Source organism: Adiantum capillus-veneris, chromosome 19, assembly GCF_014529385.1.
Source record: "Adiantum capillus-veneris isolate H3 chromosome 19, ASM1452938v2, whole genome shotgun sequence".
Classification (NCBI taxonomy): Eukaryota; Viridiplantae; Streptophyta; class Polypodiopsida; order Polypodiales; family Pteridaceae; genus Adiantum; species Adiantum capillus-veneris.
The window spans coordinates 46,358,971-46,381,966 of NC_140949.1; the positions used below are offsets into that span (position 1 = coordinate 46,358,971).

The 22,996-nt window shown below is 40.1% G+C and overlaps 1 pseudogene; it reads right to left on the minus strand.

Moving 5' to 3' along the window:
* Positions 1 to 731: 731 nt before the first annotated feature.
* LOC147433940 (small ribosomal subunit protein RACK1-like) overlaps positions 732 to 22,996 on the minus strand; it is a 65,925-nt pseudogene continuing 43,660 nt past the window's right edge.

The window sequence follows — 22,996 nt, forward strand, 5'->3', positions numbered from 1 at the left end:
ACACTCAAAGTCACTTGTGCTAGATGGGTAAAAGTAATTCAATGGCCTGATGTCCCAAATGAATGATAAATTAAGAAAGATATTGAATGACAACAGAAGCCTACACCTTGACCGAACAAATTCGATTTGAACTTCCATAGGAACAAGTCACCTATAATGAGATGGCCACTCGCTACAATACTAGGAAGCTAAAGTCTAGTTCATATGCTGCCAAATGGTTGCATCAGCTCTAAATCAGTAACCAGAATGCACACTCTAAAGAGTCGCACATGCGTCCTTGACCATTATTGGATTTAACGAGCGAAAAGTATTACTGGTGTAGCCTGCACCGATGGCTTTCTCTTGGTATATAGATTGACCGAGAATCTTTCCTAGATGATCCATACTATCAAAAAACACAACTAAAATGTGAACGAGTGGCAACAACAAGCAATAGAGATGTCCCCAAAAATGCACACCCAAACTGTCAAACTTTCCAAGTCTTAATGAACCTTCACAATCCCAACTGTATACAATAGACCTCCCTCTGTGTCCTGAGCCTAGATACACCAAATAAATCTTGAGAAGTAGTTGACAAGCTTTGGCAAAGTCCCAACTGCAACATAATAACATCAAAAGTTTTTCTGGCATGCTATATTCATAATTGTAAGCCAAAGTGAAGCCCTCACATATTTACCTCTTACAATACAATACTGAGGCCAACAGCCCATAGAGCTGCATAAAATGAGGCTTCATCCCGTAAATTGATCTACAAACTTTGCTTTGTTTTGTATTTTAAGTAGCACGTAAACAGGTGGGTCTTCGCACTCTATGTCCCGCAGATCTTCAGGGGGACGCAGCTGTAAGACACCTAGAAAGATAAATCACAGGAACATCTACTCGGAGACAACTGCCATGTTTTGTCATAACCATGACATATTTGATGCACCTCCATTCATCTTCTCTACTTCACATCTTGTTGATAAGAGAGAAATCACAAGCACTCATCCACTTTAGCAGAAAAAGAAGGCAACAAACAAGAATCATCATAACCTCAACGCAGATCTGAAGGCAGCCCACTTCAGGAATGATCATGAAAACCCACAGACGTAAAAGAATCACCTTCAAAAAACCTCGGCATTGCTTCTGACAGAAGCAAAAAAGGAAAATAAAAAAGACAGAATTCCACTCAAAGCACACATCTTCATCAACCCTTCTGGGCGAATCTCAGTAAGGCAGACCATAACAAGATTTAGTGATGGCTTATGGCTTCACATCACCTGGTGCCAGATGTGAAGCTGATAAACATCACAAACAGCCAAGTGTGCGAGTTTGTCAGTCATGAAGCCCATGGAGAAGACGAGACCCATGGATAGTTTAAACTCAGGAAACCAGCAACGGCGCTGGAGGAATCCATGTGCAGATGATGTGTACCATGGAGCCCTACAAGCATAGAGAGGGCTCAGGTGATTGTCATCCAGCCGTTTCATGTCCGGAGTGCCATTTCAAGAAGCGAGAGGGGGGTCTCTCTCCCACCTTTGTCACGCACAGTTCAACTGTGCGCTACTAGAACTCCATAGCCTCTGCTTGCAACAGCTGCCCAACCTCAGGTTGCCTTAGATTGCCACACAAGGGTTCACGAAATTTAAATCTTGTGGAGATAGAAAGTTTTTGGTATCAACTTCAATCATGTGCCCTCGTCACTATATAGCAAGGGGGATCTAGGGCCCAAATTTGGGGGGCGAGGCGGTTTTAATCTCAGCCGTTGGATCACGCAGTGAACTTAGGGTGAACTAAAGGTGAACTCGAGGCAAAAATGGTGCCCCGAGTTCACTCTTAGTTCACCCCCCTATAGTTCACCCGCCTCATGAGGTGTGGGTTCGAACTTGGGACTTCTCGGTTGTCACACGAATGTCTTACCACCACGCTAACGCGCGTCGCTGTCCATGTTGGCATGGCACATGATCATACCCTAGTTTAGGCGCCCCTAGTTCACTCCCAGTTCACCCACACCCCTACTTCGTTGCGTGATTCGACGGCTGAGATTAAAGCCGCCTCGCGCCACCAAATTTGGGCCCTAGATCCCCTCTAAACCAGAGTCGTGCCATATGGTGACGAGGATCATGTGCCCTGTTTGGACATATCCCTCTACGCTAGGGCCTAGGGCCTCGGCCTCGAGATTAAGTAACACACAATATTTAGTGACGGGTGGTGAGGGGATCCACGGTTGCCAAGTCCACGCACACTGCTATCGCAGCCGCATGCATCACATCAAAACTAAACCTAGGTAGAAATTATACCCCCTAAACCCGGGCAGAGCATGTTGAATTACCATAAAGGATCATAAACATGGGTTGGGTTACATCATGTGCGCACGGGTGAGGTGGTTAGTCTATGTGTCTCAAAGCTTTGGGCATGAGGTTGTGGGTTCAAAATCGGTTGGCCGAGCCCCTCAGTGACCTTGATTTTTGTGTTGCCCATATTTAGTGCGTCTCAATTTTCGCACTGGTCAAGTTTAGTCAGCCTCGGGATGGGTTTGGTACGCCTCGGAATCACACCGTCATCAATTCCCTCCCCCCCCCCAAAATTAAATATTGTGTAACACTTAGTCACGAGGCTAGGATAGCATGTGCCACTAATTATGTTTGTACTGCGCAAAAAAAAGAGAGAAAATAGAGATTCGCTCTATAGATTTTCTTTTTCTTGCTTGTAAGGGAGGTCAAGGAAGGCGGCTTCTAGAAAGAGGCGTGGCAGCCTTGCATGAACTCATCTCTCTCTAAAACTCTCCCTCTCTCTCTCTCTCTCTCTCTCTCTCTCTCTCTCTCTCTCTCTCGTGTCACCCAAGTAGAGAGGGGATGAGGATGAGCATAGGGGATGAGGGCGCAGAGCAGACAGGGTGGAGGGGATGAAGAGGGCGAGCACGACGAATTGCAACGCACGGGTGGCGTGGACTTTATAGGAGGGCGAGGAGATGGGAAGGGGGGGAATCTTGCTATTGTGAGATTTTAATTTCATCTTTGCCATTATGTAGTAATTATTTTCAATATATGCCTACGATTTGGAAAAAGAAAGTATTAGTGGAATCTTTTATAGATGCCCTAAGATCTTGGATTTTGGAAGCACCAAGGGTCCTTAGATGAGTGCAGAGCAATGGAGGGTGACGAGGCGGGTGGAGCACTATGGAGGCAGGGAACCACTGAGAGCATTTGGGCTAGAGAGCAAGGCAGGGTGCAACGCTAAAGGAGGTGTTTGTGAGAGTGACGAGGAGAATCCATTTAGGCAAAGACGCTCTGGCTCATGAAAGGGAGGAGAACAAAATCTCAACAGCTTGATGATCGGGATGAAGGATGGGGCGGGCACAAGGAACAACGCAAGCAGGCTTGGAAAGAAGTTGGGTGTGTTTTTTTTCTAACTAAGCAGCATCACCTTTGAGAACTTGGGCAACTGTCCATGTGGCTTAGCGCAGAAATCTGTGTCGATGGCATGAATCTGCAAGAGTTCAAAACCTAACTTCTGAATTTTTAATGGATAAATTGCAAGGCGAAAGTTGCACCATTGCATCGGGTGGAATCTGGACAGATTCCAACTAATAAACTTGAAGAGTTGCTAGTAGTACCTCTCATTGTTTTCCCTCACTTGTAAACACATATTTATGCCAATGATATAGATTTATTACTAACAAGTGAAACTCCTGCCGCCTTTGATGGCAAAAACGGGGGGGGGGGAGAGAGAGAGAGAGAGAGAGATTTTATCATCGTCTTCAAAGGTCAAGCATGACCAATTGGACTAAATTAGTTTCGCTTTGTTGGCCTTGTGAAATACATTTGTTGACACAGTTTAGTACTGATCTGTTGATGTGGTTTACAATTGATGTGATGTTGCGAGTCAAAAACAATTTGTTTACTTATAGTAGATTGTAGTATAGAGAGATGCAAAGATTGAATTGGACTATTGACATGACAATCGGGTAGTCGTCTCATTAGAATGCGCAAGGCAAAGAACATTGTTTTGTCAAGCTATAAGAAAACCATGTGAGTAGTGTAACATTTAATGGCCTAATAACTTATGTGTAGCGGAAATTAGCATGAGCATAGTGGGCATTTCATTAGAATAGATTCCTAATGAGAATTACAAGAGTGCTTGGGTGGAGAGAGCGACAAAAAACATAACACCTAGTTAGATAGCATCAAAAATACTTTCAAAAGAGAGAGAAATTAAGCTATTGACAACAGTTGAGGACCGGATTTTCATGGAGCCGGTCCCTCCTCCAAAAGGCTTTGTATTATGGTTTCTCCCATCAAGAGAGACATTGTACAATACAATTCTTTGTGTTCCTTCAAGACTAGCTAGTGCAATGAAGATGGAAACTTCATGCACTAAGCAAAACACTTAACAAACACAACTTGAATTATCCCCGTTCTCAGACCCAAGACCTCACACACCTTCGAAGATGGTGAGAGCTAGTAGGGTATGAGAGTAGATTGAGAGGAAGAAGGAGTATCTTACGAGAAAGATGTACATCTCCTCACATAATCACTCATATTAGCATAGCTTAGCTTAGTAATTAGCTTGGTAGAGAAGATGAGCATGCATTGAAGCTTGGCTCTTGGTTGGATTTGCATCCACATGCCAAGAGAGTGTTGATATAGGCTTCTATCTCACAAGCTTGGAGTAGGTGATGAGCTCTCCATTAAAGATTGGGAGGAGATAGAGTATTCTTTCTTCACACATGAGCTTGTGTGAGTGTGTGTGTGTGTGATAATCCTTGCAAAAATCAGCCCCCTCTCTCTCTTGGGCGAGCCCTTCCTGCTAAATTGGTCTGGTTTTTGCCTCATTGGACCTCCCCAAGTCAAGCCAATGGGTGTTAAGCAGCATAAGTGATAGCCTTCTGACATGTGTCCCCCTTTCCCCTTTTGTGAGAGCTTTAGGTAATTAAATAATTAAACTAAACTCTCATTGGACCCCTTTGCCTCCTGGCCAATAAGAATCAGGCAAGCCATTGGGCTCCTGAATGCTCATTGGACCCCTTGGGAGACTGCCCAATAGTCTTCTAGGAGACTTAATTCTCATTGGTTTCTTTTATTAAATGTTTTTAAATTAATTAAACTAGATTTACTCTAGCTTAATTCTCATTGGTCCACTTCAAGGGTCTTCCAATAGGAATTGGGCACACCTTGTGGGCATTTGGCCTAGGGAGTTGACATGTGTCCCTAATTCCCTTTGTGTAAAGGGAGCCTGTGTGTGTGTGTGGCTTTCTCTCTCATCCCCTACTAAATGGGCTCGCCCCCTCCTTTGTAGGCTTTGAAGAAGACTTTTGTACACACACTAAGCATCCAATTTTCCCTAGGGTTGACCTTTGGACACAACCTTTGAATTTTGGAACCTTAGCATTTTGGAAGTCTTAATGGGCTGAACCTTAGGGTCTTTTTAGCCCATTGTTGCACATGGCTCTTTTGCAGATGGCCCCCCCTTTTGATCCCTATTTTCCCTCCTTTGGATCCCTACTGTGGTCGGTCTGCTAGCTTAACCAATATTCTAGCTTTTTCTCCCCTGGTACCTCCCCACATTAAATGATCAGTTTAATATGAGAAAATCATTTAGGAGAATTAGATATTGATTATTATGACAAGTTAAAATTTGCAACATGCAATATGAAAATGACACAAACTACACCCTCTATTTAGTGCACATACAAAAGTGCCAGACAGAAGTATGTTGGAGAGTCGGTATTGTTTATCCCCATAAATTATAAGGAACCAAAGTTGTGGCCTTGGTAATCTAGTTTTGCAATCCAAGCAAACGCATAGACATGGAGATTTAGATGCAGATGATGGACCCTTACAACTTGTTGACACGGAGTTTTGTTCGATTGTTTATAGACACTTTGTTGTCAATTTTCTCCCATTCTTATGGACTAATCTAACTAGCTCATTTCTAATGGGAAGAATTTGTCTATGTTCTAGTATTGATAGCTTTGACCACTGGCCAAATATGGCTACCTTAACGATGCATCTCCTTCCACTCCGCATGTGATATGCAGAGAATCCTACACCATGAAGTTCTTGAGCAAGATGCCACTCTGTTGTTTCTGGCATAGGATCTTCCAAAGGACGATTCAGATCCTTTGGGATGAAGTCAAGCATGGCTTTTGAGATTGCTCTCACAACTCTCTATTCTCTTTGGCTAAAGTAGATTGTGACATTGTAGCTTTCTCAAGTGAACCATCATGTTTTCCTACGATTTTCATAGGTGCCCAATCGATGGGTACCTTGTTTGCATCATAATGTGGTAATCCCTCACATCCAAGATGTTATGGTCGTTTAGAAGAGATATTTTCATCCTCCTCTATTATAATAATCCTAGAGAGACCTTTATGACCTGTTGAAGGCTCATTCATACTAGGGGGCCTAGATTCCACCTCAAATTCATGTGGTTGATGCCCTTTTGAAGAGTTAGGGTTTCCATCATCTTGATAAATCCCACTCTGGTCTCTACTTTCATAACCATCATTAGTGCAACCACATCCATTGTATCCCTTGTGATCATCATGTTCTCTGTGAGTGCTCCAATCAACTTCCGAGGCTACAATCCCTTCTATATTCATCCTCTCCATCATGATCTCCTTGTCTTGCATAACTCGATCATGTCTCCTAGTCATGTAAGTTGTGGCAATTTACAATTCGTGCACGATCCCTTCCTTTTAATCATGAAAGCCCGCAAGCTGCACAAACCATCCATGGTCCACGTCACGTGAAACCCTACCTTGGTAAACATTAAACAGCTCAAGTTCTTGTGATTGATTCCCTTTTAAAGAGCTAGGATTTCTATCATCTGGATCCCTCTTCCTTCGATCTTTGCATCCATCATCATTGAAATTACATTGTATTGTTGCAGGTTGTGATCACAAGTTGCTATTACTACGGCATAGGTATCATAGGATGCCAGTTGCGTGTTGTTACAATTTTTGCAAGTCGTAGGTCACTATGAGCTTCATCTTAGGTGTCCTAGGATGCCCATGCACGTTTTATAATTGTCACAAGTGTACTTGGTTATGTAGTTGCTATACTAGAAAAATGGTCAAAAGTGGTTGAGATAGTAGAGGAAAAGCTTTCTATCTATCATGGATAATAAATGCATGCATTAAAAAATAGTAGAAAAATTGCACTTATGCGGTGTAGAAGCCTAAGTCAACGTAGTCAATCAAAAAGCGTGAGTTCGCACTGTTGTTGTCATTTTTACTTGATTCCCTTGAAGAGCTTGGGTTTTTATCCTCCCAATCCCTCAAGAAGAACAACATGAATCCTAGAGAGTAGACTTTTGATGAAGTACCCAAAAAACTAGCATTGGTTGTTTTGACAAAGTGTTAGTAGAGTTCATCTTGACTAGCCAAAAGAAGGAAGCTCTAATGTACATCGGCCCAATTTATAAAGTGGCTGGGATAATTCTATTTGCGCCCTGAACATAAGAAACAATAAGTATCAATGATTCATCATTAAAACATAGCACCCCTTGACCGCACGTCCGTCTTGGCCGTGTGATATCTTCATAAGAACACTAATGTTTTTTGTAGTGGCATCCTTCATGGATCCAACTGTCCATTTGATCGAAACACAGTTCATTAGGAGGTTCAATGAAATCAAGAAGATCATCTTGATTTTTCACATTGTTGTCCCTTTGCAACCGTCTTGTGTAACCGGCCCATATCTGCCAACATAGTGTATAGACTCCATTTAGAACTCACTTGAGTATGCTACATGAGTTATCAAAAGTAAGATGTATCGAAAAGAGTACCTCTTTTCACTTTTCTTGAAAGTAACTGGCTGACGTAACTCAACAGCAAAGTATAAGTCCTTGACTTAATATCATTCTTCATTTGTAAAAAGCCCCACTGTAACTACTGATTAGTCTCACAACATGCTTTGAGTCATGGTAAGCAAACTCAAATAAGAGGGATATATCTTCTATTGGATTGCTTGGTGCTAACGTATGTGCTAAGCATATCCTTTGTAACACTTAAAATCTACCTATCCTCTCTGGATGACTGACAATACTTATATGTGTATCCTTATTGTTTACAAGCAATCCTCCAAAATGACTAGTAAACTGGGATCACAATTCCTTGCAACACTGTTGATTAATCAACAATGTTAGGAACAACCATCTTGGTTAACTTTAGTCAACTGATCTACAAGTACCCACCAAAGCAAGCCATGACCTCTATTGGTGATTGGTAGATCCACAATTAATCTCATAGAGATATTGCAAATATAGTGTGAAATGCATTAGAAGTTATTAATTTCATGAATGTGCATGCCGCTCCAAATCAGCCTTTGCTAAACACTAGGGCCTATAACACCTAGTGTGCATGCATTTAGCAAAAAAACAAATTCGAACCTGCATATCCATAATCATACTTGCTAATGCTTACGGCTAATGTTATGTTCACATCTCACCGGGATATAATTAAATACTTCCCATGTGAAAATTATGCTAACATATTTGGACCATAGTAGAATGTGAAAGTCCATCATATCTAGGTATCAAATGAACTTGTTCATTAAACAAAATAGAATTTTGCTACATGTATAAGCAACCACCCGTTAAAGTTGTTTAACAATACTTGTAACCTTAACAAGTCTTACTAAGTATTCGATAATTTTTTGCCATTGAAATTATTCATGATACAATGTGCTCAGAATGGTCTAATAAATGGATTTGACCAGCACCTAAGGACTCTGTTGTGAGACACATAATTGAAATAATGGGTGCCCTAGAGACTCATATTCTCCACATGTGGAATATGTCTCAGATAAGGATGTCCGAAAAAAGAACATCCTTCAAGTACGAGATGTACTTGTGTGTGGAGGTAATTGTAAAGACTCTGCGACATGAGTGAGAGGGACCCTCATTACCTTGTTCCACACTGGCTAAACCAAACTCCATGAGTTCTTAGACCATGTTGTATCCCATGTGACAACATGTGCCAAACAAAACCCTACATGTAGGTCCATAACTGAAAATGTAGGAATACATTTCAGACACTACAACCCAAAATACTTTGCTCCTACATGACCTTGTCATGTCTCTGAAGAGAAAAATGGATGAAAGCATTCAAGCGCTAACATATCCCAATTAGAGAATTCAAGCAAAACATATTAAAAAATGGAATAAAGCCAAATCACGTGCATCCCTGAAGGTTGAACATAGCATTCACTAATCCGTAGTCACGTGTACATGACCAAATCTCATACGTGAAAGGGCCTAGTGACACTAACTAAAAGATTAGTGAAAATCAAGTGGTATTGCATTGATGATAACCTTGGGTGTTGCCCTTGCAATCCAAACCCCTTGGTTAAAATTTGTAATGTTAAAACCCCTTGGTTAGACTCCGTATAAGAACTGTGCGAACTAGCAGTTAGCAGCGGTGACAACATAGTCTACCGTGTCTAATATTGATTGGAATCAACTTCGAAAGTTGAAAATTTTCACTACCGCTTGAAAGATTGCAAACTTTTTCCCTTGAAAGTACAATTGTGATGAGATGAAGTGTGACCCTCAACACCTATGGAATGTTTCTATATTAGTTGGATCATACCCCTAAAATTACCACTCCTAGAGACACAACAATGCTGCAATTAAGCATAGATCGTCTGAAAGTTGGAATCTTATTCATAACTGAATCTTGAAGGAATCATATCTCTCCATGAATAGTAGAGGAAAATTGTCAACACCCCTAACAACGTAGTCATACTAAAGTTCCTTGGATGTTCAAATAGGAGATCACCTACATTGAGAGACTCTCATCATCTATTCATGTCATCCCATGAAGTATTTTCTTGATAGTGAGGCCATGCCTGCTTGCTATCCATAGAAAGCATCATCTGTATTGCTAGCACCTTGTGCACAAAAAATTCCCGCCATTGTAGTCACAAACAATGATCACAAGCAAATATACCAGTCTCAACTCTTTCTTAAAAAAGTAAATGATGTTATGGTGGAAGCGTAAACCATACTTTAGTGAAATGAGTCCACAATATTGGCATGCCATGCATGCATATAAGAAACATAGTGTGATAAGCCCTTGGATTCAATGACGGTCTCCACAACATGAGAAGATGACATACGTGCCTTGCAAGATGTGTATTGGCATGGATACCTTATAGTTGGTCATTGCAAACCATGTTTGTGAGCTTATATCCTCTTATTGCCAAACTTGTGTGCCATTATCCTTGATCTTAAGTCAATGGATAGTATTATGGCATAGAAGAGAAGCCTTGCTTTGCAGTAAGTTTGCCAAAGCACTTTGCTTTGCACAGCAGATAAATCTTATTCAAATGAAATTGGATGAGAGAAATACAAGTAGAACTTGAAATTGTCCAACCTTGTTGCCCCTCTGAGAGCAGTTGACTTCAGTTGAATATGGCTCCTAGCCATGTATCCTGAGAAAGTTAGAGCTGTCAGATGTACCTTGTATGCTCACGGGGCTTGGTTCATACCGACCACCAATAAAAAACACATAGACGCCAACTTTTCCCAAGTTCGTATGCTACTAGCATATTCTAAACTTTGAAAGCTTCTAGGAAAAATGCCCCAAAGTGAAGCCTTGCTTCGCAAATGTTCATCAAGGAGATGAGATAGAACTGAGTGTGATTGCTCTTAGCTAATACGTGCTTGGATTGACACATAAATGTCAAAGCAAAAGAGAATCGACATTGTCGATCTTTCCTAGAGGAACAACCTTGTCGAATCATGCAACCTATTGAGAAGCATGAGATTGCCCAATATTACAAGAGATAGCTCCTGAAGCTTAGCTATCAAATGTCATCTAACTGCCAAACTCTACTTGACTGAAGCAACATTTGCTTGTCAAATTGGCATTGCAAAATCCTACAAGATGGAATAAGTTCAAAATGAAACTTAAATTTAAGGTACTTATAATTTTTTTGTGACCACCACCACCCTTGGCATTAAGCCCATTAGAACTGGCATTACTTGGGAAGACATGTGTCAATCAACCTTCCCCTTGTTATCAATGTAAGAGATTACAAAGAAACTAACAACTAAGCAGAGATCAAGTAAATAGCATTTACAACAGTAATTATATGCACCCAAAACATTGGTGTTACATGGAAGGATGTGTGTAAAAACCTTTTTCTATTGTGACACTCCCTGCTAAGCAAGGGTCAACTAACTTTATTAGTTATCACATAGACTTCAATTTGGAAAAGATTGGACAAAAATTTTCTTGTATCTCGAACAAAATTTCAAAAAAAAATCCAATTATGGCCATCTCAAAAGAGACTATCCTTTATGAAGAGAAAACTAGCTCAATGCTTTCAAAGTAAAAGAAAAATCAAAACCAATTATCCTATGCTTTGTCTATCTCAAGCCATAACCTCCTACTAAAAAGTACTCTTACAATTAAATCCCTTTATATTATCATAAAAAACTATGAAGTAACGTTAAGAAATCAGAATAGGACCTTAGTCATAAAATTCAAGACTACTAGCGATATCTTTGCTAATGTATTCCAAATTAGGTCTCCCAAACCTTACTACGAGGCGGATGTAGAAGTGCATCTATAAAATTATCATAAAAAGCATGTCATTATGTGAAAAATCCAACATGCGGCTTGAGATCCAACATCCACCCACGTGCTGTTCAAAATCCCAAGTGTGCGTCTCCGAGATGGAGATGGACCATCAAAATTGGACAATAATATTCTATCAAAGTGTTGTGGAATCGCATATTCCATCTTTTTTTACTGTGCATGTGTCCCAAAATTTCAAAAAAATTAGCAGCATTTTGTTTGTATTCTGACAATCACAAAAAAATCCCATAGGCTACCATCTCTTGCAAGACCCTCACACGAGGTTTACGGCATCAAAACACGAATAAAATCTAGTAATTTGTTTATATTCCAATGATGTTTTCAAATGATCCACAGACTGCTATCTCACAAAAATGCTCACACGAGGTCGAAGGCATGAAGACTTTATGGTCATACCATCAATCTCTATTATCAAAATAAGCATGCAATTATTTTAAGAAATCCGAACAAGGTAGTATCCATCCTACTCACGAATGTTCATTCACCAAAGTATTACCACAATTTCCAGCACATGCAATTTTCAGTGCTAGAAGAATGTGCATCAAACATTTATCCATTCTTCTTCATACGTGTGCTTAAAATTGAACTAGCCTACCATAACTATACTACATTGTGGTTTTAAGTTATCATTGTGTGAGAACTACAAGCCAAAACTCACAAGAATTGAATAGTATTACAATTATATTAATCTCATATATATACCAATAAAAATGCTAATGTAATGAGTAGGTGCACATGCACCTACCTGTATGCCAATTAGGACGTGTGATCTAGTGGAGATAAGTTAATTGGTGTCATCCACGCCTTGAGAACCATAGGCTATGTATGAGTATTGCCATCCTTTGATTAGTCAAATCCATTTTCAACTAATGAATTGAACTGCTTGCTTGGAGATGTATGTGTGCATTATCCAGAGAGAGATGCTAAATGATATAAGTTACAGGATATTATTATGCACCTACAAGTGGGTAAGTCGAGGTTATGTGTTGCCAATGATGCGTATGTGAGGGGGGTTCAAGCTGAGAATGTTACATGCAGATATGAGCCGTGGCAGCCTTTACCCAACACTAGGGTGGTTAGATGATCTGTGAATATGGCATTGGGTTATTGCACCCAGCTTAGTTGTTGTGACTTCTCATATTGCAAAGTTCAAGGGGAGTGTGATTCCATGTTCTCTACTGTAAGTAATTGTGGGAGTCACTAGATTTGTCTCTTGAAGAATCACTTAGCCTGTTACCATTGTAGTTTTCACTTTGTCTATGTTATGCATATTGGTTTGCTCTGAGTGGGGGCTATGGCAAAAAAAAGGATAAGTTGGTTGTGCCAGAACATGCTTCTGCGACTTCTAAACAAGTGTATAAGTGTGAAAAACACCAGGTGTTGTGATGTCAATTAACATCTATGTGTTTAGAATATGAGGGTTTGATAATTGATGTGTTTTTGTTATACTGGGAATGAAAATTTACTTACTGGTGATTCAGAAGGATGCTAAAAATGGTGTTTTTGGGCCTCGTCAAGCTCCAAACATATGAGGGCTTCCCTAACAAATTAAGGGCTGACTTCCAACCCATGAACGCTGATGGTATAGAAGCTTTGTTGCTTACACAAGACATGAGGTGATTGTGAGTGAAGGGTACACTCACCTATGTATGACTTCTGTGCACTTTCGTGTTCTCTTGAGATTACTTGTACTAACCCCTAATTGGTTGTGTGTGCTTAATTGCTCATTTGATCTATACTGATACAAATGGTGACTAGGAGGTTTTTCAACGTTTGAGTACCTATCAGATTATGGTATGGGATCAGAACGGCTTAGGGATATAATATGTGGCTTTATTTCTACTCAATTTGCACGACAATGATGCCGAATTGGGTTTTTCCTAGGCTAAAGCCTCAATATACTTACATTCGGATCTACCACTATTTTCAGTAGGTAATTCCTCATGGTCTTTAAGTCTAACATATATACTGGTGAATCAAGTATTTACATTGTTAGTAGTATGGGATTTAGCTTTGACGAAAATAGGCTCCTGCCATTTATAGGTCTATTGGTTGGGCTGAAATATCATATGTCATAAAATCTAATATCTAACCAACCCAAATGATTTTCTAATATTAAACTGATCATTTAATGTGGGAGAATAAACGAGAAAAAGGGTTAGAATATAGACATGTGTTATGGATCTATCTCAACAAGGGACCAAGGTTAAAAGGGGTCTAAACGAGAGATGGTATGTTAAAGAGCAATGCTACCTAATGGAGCTTAAAGACCGTAGGATTAGCTTCTTTAAAGACCTCCAATAGTTAGTGTTAAAAAGGTCTTTTGACCTTACGCAAGCTAGAGCTAACCTCGAGGTGGGAATCATACCCAAGCATGAGGTGCTAAGACGCTTAAAGTGGTTATGGGAACATTGCCCAAAGCTTGAGGTGATTTTTATGCTTAAATGACTAAGGTTTTTGAAATGTTAGATTCAAAGATAAGTTCTTAAGAGGCATGAAAGTCCATGCTTGATTGACTAAGGCTTGAAGTATTAAATTCAAAACAAATGACTTAAGAAGCATAAAAGACACATGCTTGCTTGATTGAATAAGTCCTTGAAGTATTCCATTCAACCAAATGACTCAATAAACATGAAAGACACATGTTCAAATGATCCTCCGCATGTGGCCCTCATGATGTGATTGACTGCTACTGGTTAGGTTTTAAAGGGGTCTAATCAGAATTTAGATACATAAAAATAAATAATTAAGTTCTTTCTCTCAAAAGAGGACACATGTCCAAAGGAAATAATAAAATAATACGAGAGAGAGAGAGGTGGACCAAGCATGAGAGGGGGGTTATACTCTCTCTTTCACACACACACGCACACACACACACACATTCTCTCATTGTGTGGAGTGCAAAATGCAAGAGCTCATCTCCTTCTCCAAGTTTGTTGAGAAGTGGAGAGCATACACCAACACTCTTGGCTATGAAATGCAAATCCAACCAAAAGCCTTCAATGCTTAATCTTGCTATCTTCTTCATCTTCATTACTATACTATTATGCTACGCTAAGCAAGAAGAGTGATGATAAGTGAGGAACTATTTCTTTCTCCTATGGAATGTTTCTTCTTCCTCTTCCCTCCCCTCATTCCCCGCTAGCTCTCTCCACCTTCGAAGGTGTTTGAGGCCTTGGGACTGAGGCTTGGGATAGTTAATGCTTTTTGCAAAGTTTATGTTAAGCTCGTGATGCATGAAGCTTTCCATCTTCATAACATCACCAAGATCACAATGAACACAAAGATTGTATTGTAACAAAGTCTCTCTTGATGGGAGAATCTATAATACATACGCCTTTTGGAGGGGGGACCGGCTCCAAGTAAATCCGGTCCTCAACTATTGTCATGTTCACTAATACTCTCTCTCTTGCAAAAGTATTGTTCATGCCAAGTTAATTAAGTACTATGTTTATGTTGCTACCATCAATTAAGTTCACCCTGCAAGTTCTCAAAATAATCTCACAAAAATGCTTTCCAATTCTCTTAATTCGGCTATTCTCAAAGTTCATAGGCCATTTCCACGACATTGGTATCAGAGCATTTGGTTTCTCTTTTCTTGCTTAAGAAGAGAGGTCCTTAAGTAGCCTATTAATGGTTGATTTTATTAAGTATATTAGGGTAAGTGGGACTGGGATCTATTATCGGTTTTGTTGAGCCCACTATGGGGGATATGGTGCGCACCTCGGGAGCATTGGTCTTAATAATGGGTTCTTTCTAGACTTGCCTACGGCTTTACCATTATTGAGCCATAAGAAGTCCGAAAGGAGCTATCCCTCGACAATTCTGCTATGTTAGGCCCACCCCACTACTCTCTATAATTAACCAATTCGAGTCGTGGTTGTAGATACTTAAGTGCTTATTTGCAAAGGCTAAGAGAATAGCAACTAAGGTTTTGAGTTGCCAAAGAATACACTAAGTAAACACATAAGTATAATTAGCATGGTTGACAATAACCAAGAGAGTAGAATGAACATGGATAATTTTGATTTTGCACATGAAGGTGCTAATGATGATGCCCCCATGTTTATCAATTATCTTGTTACTAGGTTGCATCAACCTATGGGCAACCCTAGTTTGCAAGCCGAAGTTACTCAACAACTTTGTGCTTATGGGATTTCCCTTCCTCTCCAAGAGGAGAGAGAGCTTAGAAGGTCTCTTGATGAGACCCCCAAAAGAAGACTCTCTCCCATACGAGAGGAGGAATCCAAAGATCAAAAGAGTAAGGAATCCCTATGTTCCTCCGAAGATGTGTCTCCATGAAGAAGGCAGGCTAAACAATCGCCAACTCCTCGCAAGAGGAAACGGTTAACCCATAGTCCTTCTTCTCGTCACTCCAAAAGGGAGGAGAGGAAACAAAGAATGAAAAGGGCAAGAAAGAGGTCACCCTCTTCTCCTTCTTCTTCACCTTCCTCCTCTACCGATGAAAGCGATGGCTATTCTCCTAGAGAATACAAGAGGGGAGGACATCACAAATCTTACCCTGCATGGCGAAGTTCACAAAAGCTAAAGAAGTTCAAAGAGGGAGGAAAGAGTATTTCTCTTCTCACCCATGATGGCACCTTTGGTGCCACCGACAAAGTATTGTCCTTCATCCAACAATTTGATGCGGCCTTTGGAGACGAGGGTTTCACAAAGTCCTCCAAGCTATTCCATGCAGCTATGCACTTCCAAAAATTGGCTCGTCAATGGTGGGCTAGCCTTCGTGGCAACGGTGAAGCCCCAAAGACATGGAAAACTCTACGAGTTCCATCATGAAGTAATTCTTTGCAAGCGATGCAAAGGACAAAGTACTTATCGAATGGCACAGTTTGAAGTTTCTCTCTCATAAGTCTATCCACAAATATGTGGACAAGTTTTGGGATTTACATCTCAAGGCTACTGTCTTTCAAAAGATAGACTTCATCGAGCAAAAGCAACAATTTTGTGCGGGATTACGTGAAGAAATGGCCGACTATGTCAACTCCCTACGGCCTGGTTCTATTACCGAAGTAATTCACCACACCATGGTTGCTTCCCGCATCAATTTCCAATAAGGGGCTAGATGGAATGTCAAACCCATGGAAAACAAAGACAAAAATGATTCAAAGGGGAAAACCAATGCCCAAAATTCTTCCAAGGCACTTCCTACAACAACAACAATAGGTCCAAGGAGAAGGGAGTTTACAAAGGTAAAAACAAACTCTCTCATGAAGAGCTTGAAGCTTTTCGCAAGGACCATAAGTGTTTTAAGCTTGGGGAGCAAGGACATGGCTATCATTCTTGTTCCAAGAAAAATGCTCGCAATGAGACTCCTAGGGCTTCCACCATCAAAGCTCCAAAAGAGGATGCTCATTGCAAAGGATCATTTCTCTCCTATGCTTAGGTAAAGGTAAGGGAGCATGATGCCTTCATCTTGTTTGACTCTGGCTCTACTCACCACTTCATATCAACGGAGTTGGCCACCAAGTTGGGCATTCAAGATTTTGAGATGGGAGATATTGTAACGACTGACACAGCTTTCAAGGGACAGCAAGCCTCTGTTATTCCCTTGATTTGGGAAGTTGAGGCTTCATGTCCAAAGCTATGTCGACAAAGAAGACTTTTTCATCTCTCCTCTCCAACATGAGGATGCTATCCTAGGGGCGCCATGGTTTGATCGCATGGCTGCCAACATGAAGTTACCTGAGAGGAGAATCTACTTCACCCACAAGGGAAAGAACATGTATATAGATGCTAATGAGTCTGGTCATACTATACCACTTGTAAATCCTCTTGCCCTTGATAAATCAATGAAGAGCTTAGTTTCTGCGTACATGATTTTTGTCAAAGAGTCCCTAAAAGGTCCTAATGTTTCATCAAAGGTGAATGGCAGGAATCAAGAAGAGTTAGACTTGTCTAACTTTCTAAAAGGATTCCAAGATGTGTTTATCGATGATATCCCTATGGACTTACCTCCAAAACGAGGGGATAATGACCATCGAATTGAGCTCTTATTAGGCAGCTTACCGCCTAAAAAACCTCCTTATCGAGTTTCCCAGGCTCAACAAGAGGAGATCATGAGGCAAGTACAAGAATTGGTAGACAAAGGGATGGTGAGGCCTAGCTCCTCTCCCTTTTGTTCTCTAGTCCTTTTAGTACAAAAGAAAGATGGAACATACCGCATGTGTGTGGACTATTGCGCACTAAACCATATCACTATCAAAAACAGATTTCTCGTACCTCGGCTAGAAGATTTGTTTAATAAACTACAAGGCTCTACCTACTTCAGTAGGATTGACCTTAAAAGTGGCTATCATTAAATAAGGATAGTGAAGGAAGATATCTTAAAGATCGCGTTTTGTACAACGTTTGGTCTTTATGAATATCTAGTCATGCCTTTTGGCTCGACCAATGCACCTGCCACATTCAATCGTTTTATGGAGAAAATTTTTAGACCCCACCGCAAGGTCAATGGAGTGTTCTTTGATGATATCATCATCTACTCCAAGTCCTTGGAGGAACACAAGCAACATCTCCAAGTGATTTTTCAAGCATTGAGGAAAAACAAGCTTTCTCTCAACCAAAAGAAAATCGAATTTTTCCTTGAAGAGATTCAATACTTAGGTCACATTATCTCTCAAGATGGTATTCGTATGGATCCATCTAAGTTAGAGGTAATAAAAGCATGGTCTAATCCAAGGAATCTACATGAGCTAAGAAGCCTTATTGGTATGTGTGCATACTATAGATGCTTCTTCATAGAAAAATTTTCTCAAATAGCAGGACCATTACATGACTTAACAAAGAATAACGTTAAGTATTCATGGATTTCTAAGGAGCAAAAAGCTTTTGACAAGATCAAAGAGAAGCTTACCTCTCAACCAGTCCTCATGCTTCCGGATCTCTCAAAACCATTTGAGGTCCAATGCGATGCTTGTGGTGATTGCCTTGGAGCAGTCTTGCTTCAAGAAGGGCATGCCATAGCATATGAGAGCTGAAGGCTCAATACGGATGAATAGGTCTTGGGCATTTATGAGAAAGAGCTTTTAGCTGTTCTACATGCCCTAGACACATGGAAGCATTATCTATTGGGGACTGCATTCATGTTACGAACAGACCATTAAAGTACTTCATGACACAAACAAAGCTTTCCAACAAACAAACGAGGTGGGAAAATTTTCTTTCGCAATTTAATTTCCACATTGCTCACATTGCTGGTAAGCACAATCAAGTTGCTGATGCACTTTCACAACGACCAAAAGTTAATGCTATGTCTATAGCAACTCACAATGATCTATCTCTATGATGGACGAGTATATTACTGACCGTGACTTTAAAGACATAATGTCAGCCCTTGCTTTAGGGAAGAAAGAAGAACCATTCACCTTGCAGGATGGTTATCTTCTCCATGGAAATAGGCTATGTGTTACCCACTCCCTTCGTGAGAAAGTCCTGTATGAATCCCATGCTCCTCCCTATGCGGGACATAGAGGCATTCAACCTACTCTTCTAGGAGTAGAGACGTAGTTTTATTGACCTACCATGAAAGTGGACATACAAGAGTATGTTTCAAAATGTGTGGTATGCCAAAAGACCAAGTATGATAGAGAGAAGCAACCTGGATTACTCCAGCCATTGCCAATCCCTAATTAACCATGGAAGAGTATATCCATGGATTTTATCTTTGGATTATCCAAGTCTATCCATGGGAATACAAGAATATGGACAATAGTCGACACGTTTAGCAAGCAAGCACACTTTATCCTTGTCAAGAAGACCATTAAGGCACACCAAATCATATCCCAGATTTTCAAACACCATGGATTGCCAACATCCATCGTGTCAGATAGATATCCTAGAATGACCTATACTTTTTGGAAAGGTCTCTGCAAAAATCTAGGTACAAGATTGAATTTCTCTTCGGCCTATCACCCACAAACAGATGGCCAAAGATAGATAGCCAATCTTATGATTCTTGATCTACTAAAGACCTATGCTACAGAAGTAGATCAACCCTCACAATGGGAAAAGTACTTACCTCTTGTAGAGTATGCGTATAATAATATTATCCATACTTCTACGGAAAAGCACCTTTTGAAATCATAGAGGGAAGACCTAAAAGTCCTTTGCTACTTAAAGTACATGGGAAGATCTTCGCTGCGGATGAGTATAGCCGTGAGCTACAAGCATCTTTTCAAAAGATTAAGGAGGCTATATCCATCTCTTAACTAAGGCAAAAAGATGTTGCTGACAAGCACAGAACGGCCTTAACGTTCAAAGAGAATGATTGGGTCTTACTTAAGTTTCCTCAGGCTCGATTGAGGCAAACGATGGAAAAAAATCCTACGGGTCATCAAAAGTATTATGCTAAACTAGCCAAAAGATACTATGGTCCTTTTCAAATTTTGAAGCCAATCAATGAGGTGGCTTATCAACTCAAGTTACCTAACCATTGGCTCATGCACAATGCTTTTCATGTGAGCCTACTTAAGCCCTACAAAGGACAGCCTCCAAATGAACCAACTATTAAAAACTCTCCCAAAATAAAAGACCAAGAAGAGGTGCTACAACCCGAAGCTATCCTTCAGCATGAAGACAAGGTATTACAACATGGTAAGATTATTCAACGGTATCTTATTAAGTTCAAAAATTATCCTTTTGAGGATGCTAGATGGATGCAAGGAATCCAGCTTAAGGATAGTATGAACCTTGTCAATGCTTACAATGCTACATTAGAGTAAGCAATATACATGTTTCTTTTAATTTATCAATGTTTTTGTCTTATAAGACTAATTCTCTCTTTATTGTGCACAAATTTAAGTAGTATGCATACTAAGAATCATGTTTGTGATGACGGCATCTCTCAAACACCACGTAGAATTTGTCACTCTACTTGAGAGTTTGAAATGGACTAAAGAGCAAACATGCTTGCGGCAGCTATGTCTCCCAAGCACCAAATGGATTAGTCATCCATCTTGGAATGATGTCGTAGGGTAAAAAGGGATCCTCTATCCGCTAAGACAAATTGACTTATGACTATGGATTTATCTCTTTTACCTCATAGTCCAGGACGACTATGATTTCTTGAGAGGTAATGTCATAAAATATAATATCTAACCAACCCAAATGATTTTCTCATATTAAATTGATCATTTAATGTACGAGAATAAACGAGAACAAGGGTTAGAATATAGAAATTTGTTTATGGATCTGTCTCAACAGGGGGCCAAGATTAAAAGGCTCCAAATAAGAGATGGTATGTTAAAGAGCAATGCTACCTAATGGAGCTTAAAGACCGTAGGGTTAGCTTCTTTAAAGACCTCCAAAAGTTAGTGTTAAAAAGTGCTTTGACCTTTTAACCTCGAGGTAAAAATCGTACCCAAGCATTAGGTGCTAAAACGTTTAAAGTGGTTTTGGGAAGCTTGCCCAAAACTTGACGTGATTTTTATGCTTAAATGACTAAGTTTTCGAAATGTTAAATTCAAAGATAAGTTCTCAAGAGGCATGAACGTCCATGCTTGATTGACTAAGGCTTGAAGTATTCAATTCAAAACAAATGACTTAAGAAGCATGAAAGACACATGCTTGCTTGATTGAATAAGTCCTTGAAGTATTCCATTCAACCGAATGACTCAATAAGCATAAAAGACACATGTTCAAATGATCCTCCACATGTGGCCCTCATAATGTGTTTGAATGCTATTGGTTAGGTTTTAAAGGGGTCCAATGAGAATTTAGATACATAAAATAAATAATTAAGTTCTTTCTCTCAAAAGAGAAAAAAGAGAACACATGTCCAAAGGAAATAATAAAATAATACGAGAGAGAGAGAGAGAGGTGGACCAAGCATGAGAGGGGGGGTATACTCTCTCTCTCTCTCTCTCTCTCTCTCTCTCTCTCTCTCTCTCAAACACACACACACACACACACACACACACACATTCTCTCATTGTGTGGAGTACAAAATTCAAGAGCTCCATCTCCTTCTCCAAGTTTGTTGAGAAGTGGAGAGCCTACACCAACACTCTTGGCTATGGAATGCAAATCCAACCAAGAGCCATGCTTCAATGCTTAAGCTTGCCAGATTCTTCATCTTTATTACTATGCTATTATGCTATGCTAAGCAAGAAGAGTGATGATAAGTGAGGAACTATTTCTTTCTCCTATTGAATCTTTCTTCTCTCCTCTTTTCTACCCTCATTCCCATCTACCTCTCTCCACCTTCGAAGGTGTTTGAGGCCTTGGGACTGAGACTTGGGATAGTTATGCTTTTTGCAAAGTTTATATGAAGCTCGTGATGCATGAAGCTTTCCATCTTCATAGCATCACCAAGGTCACAATGAACACAAAGATTGTATTGTAACAAATTCTCTCTTGATGGGAGAATCTATAATACACGTGCCTTTTGGAGGGGGGACCGGCTCCAAGTAAATCTGGTCCTCAACTATTGTCATGTTCACTAACACTCTCTTTCTTGAAAAAGTATTGTTCATGCCAAGTTAATTAAGTACTATGTTTATGTTGCTACCATCAATTAAGTTCACCCTGAAGTTCTCAAACTAATCTCACAAAAATGCTTTCTAATTCTCTTAATTCCGCTATTCTCAAAATTCATAGGCCATTTCCATTACATTGGTATCAGAGAGTTTGGTTTCTCTTTTCTTGCTTAAGAGGAAAGGTCCTTAAGTAGCCTATTAATGGTTGATTTTGTTAATTATATTAGGGTAAGTGGGACTGGGATCTATTATCAATTTTGTTGAGCCCACTATGTGGGATATGGTGCGCACCTTGGGAGCATTGGTCTTAATAATGGGTTCTTTCTAGACTTGCCTACCGGTTTACCATTATTGAGCCATAAGAAGTCCGAAAGGAGCTATCCCTCGACAATTCTGCTATGTTAGGCCCACCCCACTACTCTCTATAATTAACCAATTCGAGTCGTGGTTGTAGATACTTAAGTGCTTATTTGCAAAGGCTAAGAGAATAGCAACTAAGGTTTTGAGTTGCCAAAGAATACACTAAGTAAACACATAAGTATAATTAGCATGGTTGACAATAACCAAGAGAGTAGAATGAACATTGATAACTTTGATTTTGCTCATGAAGGTGCTAATGATGAAGCCCCCATGTTTATCAATTATCTTGTTACTAGGTTGCATCAAGCTATGGGCAACCCTACTTTGCAAGCCGAAGTTACTCAACAACTTTGGGCTTATGGGATTTCCCTTCCTCTCCAAAGAGGAGAGAGAGAGCTTAGGAGGCCTCTTGATGAGACCCCCAAAAGAAGACTCTCTCCCATACGAGAGGAGGAATCCAAAGATGTGTCTCCACGAAGAAGGCGGACTAAACGATTGATTGCCAACTCCTCCCAAGAGGAAACGGTTAACCCATAGTCCTTCTCCTCGT